This window comes from Phyllobates terribilis, unplaced genomic scaffold (assembly GCF_046119375.1).
Source record: "Phyllobates terribilis strain yellow unplaced genomic scaffold, ASM4611937v1 Scaffold_60__1_contigs__length_8166268, whole genome shotgun sequence".
NCBI lineage: Eukaryota > Metazoa > Chordata > Amphibia > Anura > Dendrobatidae > Phyllobates > Phyllobates terribilis.
Window position 1 is genome coordinate 2,441,827 of NW_027362820.1, and position 12,687 is coordinate 2,454,513.

Here is a 12,687-nt window from a genome sequence, read left to right on the forward strand (position 1 = left end):
TTGCGGCGCCCGGGGGTACTAGGCCTTGCGACCAGGCTGGTGGTACTTCCTGCTTGGTCACGCTCGGGGTCGGGGCGTGTGACGTCACAGGGGTCGCGGCTCCCGTTTGAGGCCTAGTCTGCGGCGGTGACGTTGCAGCGACGGGCACGGCAGGATAGACTTCGGGCTCTGCGACGGGGAGCTGGGGCAGGTACGCGGTTTCCCGGTTTGGGGTATAGACGTCCCCTTTACCTGCCTCCACTCGTTCGGCTCCCTTCTCGGCGCCGTCTCCGGCCTTCAATCCTCCCGCGCCATCCTCAGAGGCGGTCTGTCTCCTCGTCTTGGGTGGCGTGCTCCGCTGACAGGTCTCGGTCTGCTGGGCCATCTCACGGCTCCACTCCGCCAACGTCTCTCGCTGCACCCGGGCCATCCTCCTTGCGAGGCCCTCTAGAGCGGTCTGTGCACACTCCCGGTCTCGGGGGAGCTGTGCTAGGACCTCCACTAGGCCTAGTGGGGTCGTTGTTTCCAGCAGGCTCCTGACCAACGGGTCGGTGCTGCTCTGCTCTCCCTCCGTTATCTCCAGCAGGCTCCTGGCCAGCGGGCCGGTGCTGCTCTGCTTTCTCGCCATCCCCGGGTAAGCTCCTCCGATGTTCTTCTCCAGGCTTCTTGCCTCCGGGTGCGCTCTCTCCAGACCGCTCCAAGCGGCACCCATCTTTGTTCTCTTCTTCTCAGTCCTCCCACTTCGAAGGCGGTCCCGGGGCCACTTGGTGATTGTCAGCTCCAGGGGCAGTTCTTTCACGCTGACAGACACCTCTAGCATCACAGTCTCTGTTGGTGGGGGCGGTTTCCACTTTTGGCGCCATTTTCGGTCCTGGCCCACGATGGGAGGCGGTCTCTCACCACCCTCTGGCACGCCCATAATGGCGTCCGCTCTTCCAAGGCGGGAAACCTTTGGAAATGGCGGGAATCGTCTCCCAGTGGCGGGAAACTCTGCAGATGGCGGGAAAAAGCTGTTAATGGCGGACAACCGGCGGGAATCGATCTGTGATGGAGTCCGATGGCGCGGACCCTCCGGAACCGGCAGGAGACTTCTTTTTGAGGTAAACTCGTTCTTTTCTTCAGGCACGCAGTACCCGGGTGTTGCGGGCACGTAATCCTGCCGACTACGCCAAAGTTGACGCGCCCCCTGGGCCATATTCTTTAGGGGGAATATCCGGAGCCGGATCAGATGGGAGTTGTAGTCTTCCGAGTGGCTGTGACCCGGTCCGTGCCCAGGGTGTCAAACTCAGTTGTATGTGGCAGTCCTACAGATGTTAAATAGTTCTTAATGTCGACTACGCCACCCGTTGTATTGCGGTCACTATGGCCGCCGCTGCAGCAGGGTCCGCTGAGGCTGATGGTGTTGGTGCAGCTTTTGGTGGTATAACCCCCAACGGGTGGGGTATAGCCTCAGGGGGTCAGGTGCAGAGGATGGGGGTTGTGGTGGTGCAGCATAGATGGTAATGAAGACAGAGTCGGGTTATGCAGTTAAGGGTATTTACTCACTGCTGATGTTCCGGTCACTCCAGCTTCAAGTGACCTCCCGAGCCGTGCTGCATCCACCAGGTCCTGGATCCAGCCAACCCCCAAGCAAGTCCGGAGCGTGACCCTGAGCTCTCCTTCTGTCCTTTCTCTGGCCGTCCCCACTAGTGATCCACCCAGGTCCAGCTCCCTCGGGCCTTCTGTTGGGAGACCCTTGGCCTTGGGTTCCCTGACCCTCCACGTGGTATGCCTTCGTGGTGGATGTGGTGGGTGGCCGTGGCAGACGCTGCCCACGGTCTCCGGTCTCTGGCTGGGGTGTGTTTTTGCCCCCACCAGCTTGGGTTCCGGTACCCTGATGCCGACTCTTCACCCGTGGATTGGATTTGGGGTCTCAGAGTCCTCTCTTCTGTTTCCCCCTCTGGGTCTCTCTTTCTTTGTCCTCTTTCTCTCTGGCTCAGGCTTCTCTGCTCTGCTCTTCTGCTCTCCAACAGACTCTTTGCAAAAGGCTGACTCACTCCTCCTCTACAGCAGACTGACCCTGATCTAAGATGGTGCCCATCTTATATACTCCCTCTATGTGTGAGCTCAGGTGACCAGCACCCAATGAGCTCCTATCTTTACCCAGGCTGCTCCCCCTATCTGCCCCTACACTACTTGGGATGTACCACCCCCCTCCCACTCCAGCCAGGAACAGACTCGGTCGTACCTGCACATTTCTAAGTGGGAGTACCGTCGGCCTGTTCCCCGGAAATGGGATGTGTGTAGTGCATGCAGCCTACCGAGCTCAGTCCCACACTCCATCCTTACCCGGGAGTGGAATATCACACCTCTGGGTTGAGGTGCAATACCACTGTAGCAGCCGAATCCTCAGGGTGCTACATTACCCACAATTACAAAGACACAACAGAAATAGAAAACAAGAGAAGTCAGGGAGGAGAAAGAGAGAGGAATTGTCTGTGGCAATGTCATGCTCCAGGATTTGATCCCTTCAGTTTGTGTTCTGTGGTCGGCTTCTCTTTCTGCCGAGCCACAGGACACACACCTTTTCACTGGGTGTTTGGGTTCTGCTTTTCTGGCTGCAGCCTGCTTAGCTTTACACATTTGTATTTTTATTTGGATGCCTATCACATTTTGGGTGCAGCTTTATAGTCTGCTTTTCCTGCTGGTGATAGATTAATTTGGATATTCTGACATTCTGTTGATATTTGGAGCTAGGGTTTTTCGATTTGCTGTTTATTTGCTATACTTTGCACTTTTCTTCTTTTTATCATTTGAAAATAGGCAGTATATTTGTTAACAGTACTTGCTGTATTCTTTGGTATTTTGTTTCTTACTTTACTTGCTTTGGGATTATTCCTTTGTTCAGCACACTTCTCTTCTTTTAGATAATTCACACTCTGCTCTGCCCTCTGGTTCTTTAGGAGGAACGTGAAGCAACTTGTCTGCCTTTTAGGCAGTTTAGGCCATAGTTGCCATCTCCTAGTCTGTGGTTAGGTCTATCTCTTCACCCGCAGGTACCACTGGGGACTGTGTAGTCAAGGTATCTAGTCTGTACAGGAGCAAGCAGTGTCAGTTGTAGTTTTTAGTGTTTAACCTATTTTCCCAAGTAAGTTGCTACACAAGCATAGATAAACTAGGAGTTGTTAGGAGCATTCAGGGTGAGCCACTATTGATAGGGGGCGCCATTGCGTTATCTTAGGGTGCCAACCTCCACCATCATGTAGGGACAGACCAGGGTCAGAGTAGTGCTTCTACCAGTCTGAATTTGGATCTGCCAGGTTCAGGTATTTGTTCCCCTTGTTTGTACGCTACCAATGTACATGGGCTTGTGCAGTCATAATAGGCCACTATCTGCACCATTCCCTCTTTCGGGGTGTCTCGCTGTTCCTCTCCCGGGCTCCTGTTGTCACTTTCATCTGCACCAGAAGAGGTGACATTGATTCACAATCACTTCTGCCCCTAACTAGACAGATCGATGTCCCTGACATTTAAGTGACTCGTGGTTATACAGTAAAAGTGTGTGAAGATGTCGGACACCGTCCCAGAAGACTTTTACAGTTTGTGTCATTATAACATGTATAATGGTTGAGCAATGTTTAATGATGAATTTAATGTAATATCTCCCATCAGAGCTGTAGTAGATTGGACAACTGGGTAAGGAAGACTTAACAGTCAGCTGGCCCTACAGATGGGAGGAGTGTTTGGAAGTAAGAAGAGAGTTTCTTCCTGCTTAGAGAAGTCAGCACTGGAATGAGTAGTGAGGTGACGCCAAATACAGAGAGTGTGACAGATGAGGCCGCATAGTGAGGAGTGTGAGAATGGAAGGAAGCAGAACAGAGATAGCAAGATTCTGTAACTGGATCCAGTGGCAGAGTAATATGGCCAGAGCAGCCTGTACCCTGTGTGGTGAAGTGGACTATAGACAGAAAGAGGTCAGCTGCACTGGATACGACCAGGAGCTTAAGGAGGTAGAGCTGTGGGTTAGCGGGTAACCCTGAGACAGCACAGGCAAAGTATCATAGTAGCATAGTTTTTAAGGTTGAAGGAAGACTAAGTCCATCTAGTTCAACCCATAGCCTAACATGTTGATCTAGAGGAAGGCAAAAAAAAAACCATGTGGCAAACACTAAGCTCCACATTGGGGAAAAAAATTCCTTCCCGACTCCATACGACAATCAGACTAGTTCCCTGGATCAACGCCCTATCAAGGAATCTAGTATATATAACCTGTAATATTATACTTTTCAAGAAAGGAATCCATGCCCTTCTTAAATTTTATTAGTGAATCACTCATTGCAACATCATGCGGCAGAGAGCTCCATAGTCTCACTGCTCTTACAGTAAAGAATCCCCGTCTGTGATTATGATTAAACCTTCTTTCCTCCAGACGTAGAAGATGCCCCCTTGTACCCGTCTCTGGCCTCAGAGTAAAAAGATCAGTAGACAGGTCTTTGTACTGTCCCCTTATATACTTGTACATAGTAATAAGATCACCCTTAAGCCTTCATTTTTCCACAGTAAATAACCCCAAGTGTAATAACCTGTCTTGGTATTGCAGACCCCCCAGTCCTCTAATAAGCTTCGTCGCTCTTCTCTGCACCCTCTCTAGTTCAGCTATGTCTTTCTTATACACCGAAGACCAGAACTGTACACAGTATTCTAAGTGTGGTCGCACTAGTGACTTGTATAGAGGTAAAATTATGTTCTGCTTATTTTAATGCATCCCATTGTTTTATTTGCCTTTGCAGCAGCTGCCTGACACTGGCCACTAAACGTGAGCTTGTCGTCCACCAATACACTCAGGTCTTTTTCAGTTACAGTTTTGCCCAGTGTTTTACAATTAAGCATATAATTATACATTTTATTTCCTCTGCCCAAGTGAATTACCTTACATTCATCCCCATTAAAGTTCATTTGCCATTTATCAGCCCAAGCTTCTAGTTTACATAGATCCTCCTGTAATATAAAATTGTCCTCCTCTGTATTGATTACCCTGCAGAGTTTAGTGTCATCTGCAAATATTGAAATATTACTCTGTATGCCCCCTACAAGGTCATTAATAAATATGTTAAAAAGAAGGGGGCCCAATACTGACCCCTGTGGTACCCCACTGTTAACTGAGACCCAGTCTGAGTGTTTTCCATTAATAACCATCCTTTGTTTCCTATCACTGAGCCAATTCTTAACCCACATACATATATTTTCCCCTATCCCCATTGTTCTCATTTTATGTATCAACCTTTTATGTGGAACCGTATCAAAAGCTTTTGAAAAGTCCATATACACAACATCCACTACATTTCCTCGGTCCAGTCCGGAACTTGCCTCCTCTGCTAATCCTCCGCTGATCAGATTAGTTTGACAGAAACGGTCCCTCGTAAACCCATGTTGATATTGGGTCATGAGGTTATTCTTCTTCAGATACTCTAGTATAGCATCTCTTAGGAAACCCTCCAGGATTTTACCCAGAGTAGAGGTTAAGCTTACTGGCCTATAATTTCCAAGTTCAGTTTTTGTCCCCTTTTTGAATATTGGCACCACATTTGCTATACGCCAGTCCTATGGTACAGACCCTGTTATTATGGAATCTTTAAAGATTAAAAATAATGGTCTATCTATGACGTTACTTAATTCCTGCAGTACTCGCGGGTGTATCCCATCCGGGCCCGGGGATTTGTCAACTTTAGTGATTTTTAGACGCCGCCGTACTTCCTGCTGGGTTAAGCAAGTGACATTTAATGGAGAATTTTTGTTATCACTGATCATGTTTTCTGTCATGCGATTTTCTTGTGTAAATACGGTTGAAAAAAAATCATTTAGCATATTGGCTTTTTCCTCATCCTCATCCACCATTTCCCCCAGACTATTTTTAAGGGGGCCAACACTATCATTTTTTAGTTTTTTACTATTTATGTAGCTAAAGAATATTTTGGGGTTATTTTTACTTTCTCTGGCAATGATTCTCTCTGCCTCAATCTTTGCTGCCTTGATTTGGTTTTTACAGAATTTATTTAATTTTCTATATTTATTTAATGGCTCATCACTACCTACTTGCTTTAGTTCTCTAAATGCTTTCTTTTTGTCACATATTGCGCCCCTTACAGCTCTATTTAGCCATAGTGGTTTCCTCCTATCTCTAGCATGTTTATTCCCATAGGGTATATATTGTGCACAGGTCCTCTTCAGGATGCTAATAAATGACTCCCATTTGCTTTGTGTAGCTTTATGTCTCAGGATATCGTCCCAGTTTATTGCACTAAGATCATCTCTCAACCGTTGGAAATTTGCCTTCTTGAAGTTTAGTGTCCTTGAAACCTCTCTACTACACATCTTATTAAAGGTTATATGAAAATGTATTATTTTGTGATCACTATTACCCAAGTGACCTCCAACTCATATAGAGTACAGACCAAAAGTTTGGACACACCTTCTCATTTAAAGATTTTTCTGTATTTTCTTGACTATGAAAATTGTACATTCACACTGAAGGCATCAAAACTATGAATTAACACATGTGGAATTATATACTTAACAAAAAAGTGTGAAACAACTGAAAATATGTCTTATACTCTAGTTTCTTCAAAGTAGCCACCTTTTGCTTTGATGACTTCTTTGCACACTCTTGGCATTCTCTTGATGAGCTTCAAGAGGTAGTCACCGGAAATGGTCTTCCAACAATCTTGAAGGAGTTCCCAGAGATGCTTAGCACTTGTTGGCCCCTTTGCCTTCACTCTGCAGACCAGCTCACCCCAAACCATCTTGATTGGGTTCACGTCTGGTGACTGTGGAGGCCAGGTCATCTGGCGTAGCATCCCATCACTCTCCTTCTTGATCAATTAGCCCTTACACAGCCTGGAGGTGTGTTTGGGGTCATTGTCCTGTTGAAAATAAATGATGGTTCAACTAAACGCAAACCGGATGGAATAGCATGCCGCTGCAAGATGCTGTGGTAGCCATGCTGGTTCATTATGCCTTCAATTTTGAATAAATCCCCAACAGTGTCACCAGCAAAGCACCCCCACACCATCACACCTCCTCCTCAATGCTTCACGGTGGGAACCAGGCATGTACAGTCCATCCGTTCACCTTTTCTGCGTCGCACAAAGACACGGTGGTTGGAACCAAAGATCTTAAATTTGGACTCATCAGACCAAAGCACAGATTTCCATGGGTCTAATGTCCATTCCTTGTGTTCTTTAGCCAAACAAGTCTCTTCTACTTGTTGCCTGTCCTTAGCAGTGGTTTCCTAGCAGCTATTTTACCATGAAGGCCTGCTGCACAAAGTCTCCTCTTAACAGTTGTTGAAGAGATGTGTCTGCTGCTAGAACTCTGTGTGGCATTGACCTGGTCTCTATTCTGAGCTGCTGTTAACCTGCGATTTCTGAGGCTGGTGACTCGGATAAACTTGTCCTCAGAAGCAGAGGTGACTCTTGGTCTTCCTTTCCTGGGGCGGTCCTCATGTGAGCCAGTTTCTTTGTAGCGTTTGATGGTTTTTGCAACTGCACTTGGGGACACTTTCAAAGTTTTCCCAATTTTTCGGATTTACTGACCTTCATTTCTTAAAGTAATGATGGCCACTCGTTTTTCTTTACTTAGCTGCTTTTTTCTTGCCATAATACAAATTCTAACAGTCTGTTCAGTAGGACTATCAGCTGTGTATCCTCCTGACTTCTGCACAACACAACTGATGGTCCCAACTCCATTTATAAGGCAAGAAATCCCACTTATTAAAATTGACAGGGCACACCTGTGAAGTGAAAACCATTTCCAGTGACTACCTCTTGAAGCTCATCAAGAGAATGCCAAGAGTGTGCAAAGCAGTCATCAAAGCAAAATGTGGCTACTTTACAGAACCCAGAATATAAGACATATTTACAGTTGTTTCACACTTTTTTGTTAAGTATATAATTCCACATGCGTTAATTCATAGTTTTGATGCCTTCAGTGTGAATGTACACTTTTCAAAGTCATGAAAATACAGAAAAATCTTTAAATGAGAAGGTGTGTCCAAACTTTTGGTCTGTACTGTATTTGATATGTGGTCTGGCCTGTTGGTTAATATTAGGTCTTGCAGTGCCCCCCTTCTTGCTGGGTCCTGAACCGGTTGTGAAAGGTAATTGTCTCTCATAGTTGTCAAAAACCTATTACCTTTGCTTGAACTACATGTTTCTGTCCCCCAATGTATTTCAGGGTAGTTGAAGTACCCCATAATAATGACTTCTCCTTGAGTCGCTGCTTCATCTATTTGCTTTACGAGGATATTCTCCGCTGTTTCCATTATTTTTGGAGACTTATAACAAACCCCTATCAGTAATTTATTATTTTTTTCCCCCTCCACTTATCTCCACCTACAGGGTCTCTACATTTCCATTAAATTCACATATATCCTCCCGCAAGATGGGTTTTAAGGATGATTTTACATATAAACACCCCCCCCCCTCGATTGTTTGTACGGTTATTTCTGAACAGACTATAGCCCTGTAAATTAACTGCCCAGACATGGTTCTCGTCCAGCCACTTCTCAGATATCCCCACCATGTCATAATTATTTTCCAATAAAATTAATTCTAATTCCTCCATTTTGTTGGTGAGGCTTCTGGCATTAGTGTACATGCATTTTATGTATCTCTCTGTACCTCTATTCCTTCTTACTTTATTGACTGTTCTAACCCCACCCCTAATTTCTTTATTTGTGCCCAGGTCACTATCTGCACTATCTTCCCCACCTATAAAATGAATACCCTCCCCCCAATCCCTAGTTTAAACACTCCTCTAACCTTCTAGCCATTTTCTCCCCCAGCACCCATTGAGGTGCAGCCGGTACCTAGCGTAGAGTCTGTAGCCAACTGAGAAGTCAGCCCAGTTCTTCAGGAACCCAAATCCCTTCTTCCTACACCAGTTCTTGAGCCACTTATTTATCTTCCTAATCTCCGGTTGCCTCTCTGGCGTGGCACGTGGTACCGGTAGTATTTCAGAGAATACCACCTTGGAGGTCCTTGCTTTCAGCTTGCAGCCTAATTCCCTGAAATCATCTTCAAGGACCTTCCACCTACCTCTAACTTTGTCATTTGTTCCAATGTGCACCATGACCACTGGGTCCTCACCAGCCCCTCCCAGTAATCTGTCAACCCGATCAGCGATGTGCCGGACTCGAGCGCCAGGTAGGCAGCACACTGTTCGACGATCCCTGTCTTTGTGACAGATTGCCCTATCTGTTTCCCTAATAATTGAGTACCCCACTACCAGCACCTGCCTGGCCTGCCCTGCTCTCCTATTTCCCTCCTTACTGGAGCTGACACTCCTCTGGCTTTCAGGGGACATGTCTTGCTGCAGCAGTGCTACCCTTGTACCGTCACCCCCCTCATATGCCAACTTTGCAAACTTATTGGGGTGTGCCAGATCAGGACTAGCCTCCCTGGTACTCTTCCCTCTACCCCCCCTCACTGTCCTGCAGCTCCCTACTACCACCCTCCCCCACATCTACCCCAGTGAGCAGCTGCTCAGTGAGCAGCAGACTCCTTTCCATATTGTCAATGGACCATATGACTGAAGAGAAGGTAACGTGTAGGCTACACCTGGGAGTCATAGTGAGTAAATACTGGACTTTTCAGGCTTGGGCAAGGGAATTACTGGAAGAGCAGTGGTCAGTGAAGGGCAGAAAAAAAGGAATGGAGTTTTCAGACCCAGCAACTGTACTGCTTTAAAGTCATTTACAAGTGAAGCACCACCACCAGGATATAAAATGATTCTGCCTCTATGTAAAACAGATGAAGATGTGAGTAATAAGTGTTGTGGCTGCTATCTCTTGTACAGGCGTTACACCAGTTTCATCAGTGTGAGGAGCTGGCCACGGACTAAAGACTATTGGACCAATGGATGTAGAGCAGAGTGCACGTCTCTAAGGGATACAGACTTTTTCCAGCACGGAGCACTGGTTATGCCGGTCTTATTGTTGTGTTTTATTGGAGATTTGCTTGCTCATGAGATTGAGGTGCACGGGTCTCTCCTGGAGAGCGTTCAGCATCGGGAATCACTGTTTCCATTCAGTAATAGTAAGCAGAGAAAGACATGCAAGCTGGATCTTATGTATCCATAAGGCCAGACACAAAATTGGTAATCAGGTAAATCAATCATTCCATTACACTTGTTAGTCTCTCAGAGGCCTCAATTGAGTCATTGTTTCATATGAGACTGTACGTTCACTCTTGTGGTATGTTCATTTGTAAATGCCTGCTGAGTATATATTGCATCAGCCCACTGCAGTTTACTAATTACACAATTTAGGACAAATATGCTGGTTAGTTGAACAGTGAAGTATCACCCCCCCCCCAACTTCTCCAATCCTGTGGAGGAATGTCCTGAATGGGAACAGTGGGTATAAAGTCTCTGACTCCCACTCCAGAGGGTCTCTTCAGTAACAGTCCAAAACACCATGGCTTCATCTGGTGGAATACAGGTCTGCTCCTCTGCCCAACACTGAACCCACAAATAAGTTTGGAGAACCCCAGTTGAGACTGTACTATATGTTGCTGGAGTTAGATAGATGTTCTACGGTCATGGTATCCATCGTCTGTATGTGATGAACTATGTATGTGAGGACTGTAGTTGCTGACTGGATACATGTGCGATGGACGTGATATCTGTTGTCTGGACTAGCATGAACTGTAACCAGGGCCGGACTGGAGCAATGGGACATCGGACAACTCTTCGGTGGGCCCAAATCTTTGGCGTGTCCCCGAGCAGGACATAGAGTGGGCCCACTGGTTTCAACTGAATGTACATCCGAGGACACACATTCAATTGAAATGTATTGGTGTTCCATGGGGGAAACAAAAGGGAGGTCCTGTTACTGTGCAGGGCTGCACTACATCGCCTTTTTTCTTCATCTGGCGTAGTGTATAAGTCAGGGAATAAGTGGAGACCGTGCCACCTGACGAAGTCTGGTTCGAAATGCGCGTCAGGGGCGGACGCACTAATAGTTAGAGCTCCTGCATCATTGGTGTCCAAAGTATTTCATAATGCTTCTTGTTTGGTGCATTAGCATAGTTCTAGTGGGATAATTTGTCACATATACCTTGATAACGCTATTTATTGGTATAACGGCAGGATTTCTTTTTTATGACATAGTATTCCTTTTTATCTGTTATGATAGTACATATGATAATGTATATGATATTTGATATATACTATTATTAATGAAGCTGACTCGCCCCCTGGGCCGTGGGGCACCCGGATCCGGGCAGTAGGGGAACGATGGGAGTAGTAGTGGCAACCCGGTTCCGTGGCTCAGGGTGGTCAGGCCAGTGGTAGTCCGTTATGCGCTGATGATTATGTCCGACTACGCCACCCGTGGATTGCGGTTATTAGGAACCGCCACTGCATGCAGACCGCTTGGGCTGATGAGGTGTGCAGCTAGGGTAGTGTGACTCCCCACGGGAAGAGTGCGGCCCCAGGGCAGTATAATGGATGGTGGGAGTGATGGTGGTGAGAGTCCCAGTACCGGTAGTGCTGGAGGCGCGAAGGAGCACACAGACAACAGGTTGCAGTCCAGGGCCATTACTAAAACAGGTAAACTGACCCATAAACAGTCCCGGCTAGGAGGGGACCTGGATGTCTGAGAGCAATGGGGAAATTGGCCCTGATCATGGTGAGGGTGTAGGCCTACCATGCTTTCTGTGCTCCCTCTGGCTATCTCCTCCTTATAGGGTAACAGCCCACGTTTCCGAGCTTTCCATGTACTCTCGCCTGTATGGCCTGCGACGTGGGTTCCTTTCTGCTCCCAGCCTTGTACGGCTTTACTGGTCCCTTCTGTTGTGGCAGAGCCTCCAGGTTTCTTAGGCCAAGGAACATACAGTCCCCTACGGACTGGTTATCTGCTGTGGGATGTGGAATCCTCCCAGCCTCAGACACCAAAGTCTGGTAAATTAAGTCCTTTATCTGCCAAGACAGGCTCACTTCGCCTCTTGTCTCTGGCTTGTGGCTCTCCTCCTGCCACACTTCCTCTTAGGTGCAATACAACTTTCTGTCCCTGCTCTGCTCCGGGACAAGTCTCAGTACTGAGACAGGTCATCCAGTTCTTCCTAACCCTGCCCCCAGTTCCAGCTTTTCTAGGGGCAGCCTGCTCCCTCTACTGGCCTGAGACAGGAGGTACTGCATGCTAATGTTCCCCTGACTAGAGAACCTCCCCCTTGCTCTCAGACACAGCTTTATTACATTTTGTGGCATCCAGGCCAGGGTGACACATTCCTATATTGCGTGCCCCTTTTTTTCCACAGTTTGTCTTCACACGTGGATGTGTGTCCTATTCCCCTCCGCCCTGTTCATGTATATTTTTATCCATCAATAAATTTTCTACTTTTGAACATTGAAACAAAAGAGGAAAAAAAAGTCAGCTCAACTTACTCAGACATCAGGTGCATGGAACAGCCGGCAGTGCCCCGGGAGATTAGCAGGAAAAAACAAGGAGTGATCCGGCATCCAAAAGTCTTCTTTAATATCAATAATCCTATATTAGAAAACTATTTTAAAAATCACATGCAGAGAAGTCACAGCCCCCACAGGAGGAGGTGATGTACAGACGAGTTTCAGACCTTATGGTCCTTAATCATTGTATGATGTGACTTCTCTGCATATGATTTTTAAAATAGTTTTCCAATATAGGATTATTGATTTTAAAGAAGACTTTTG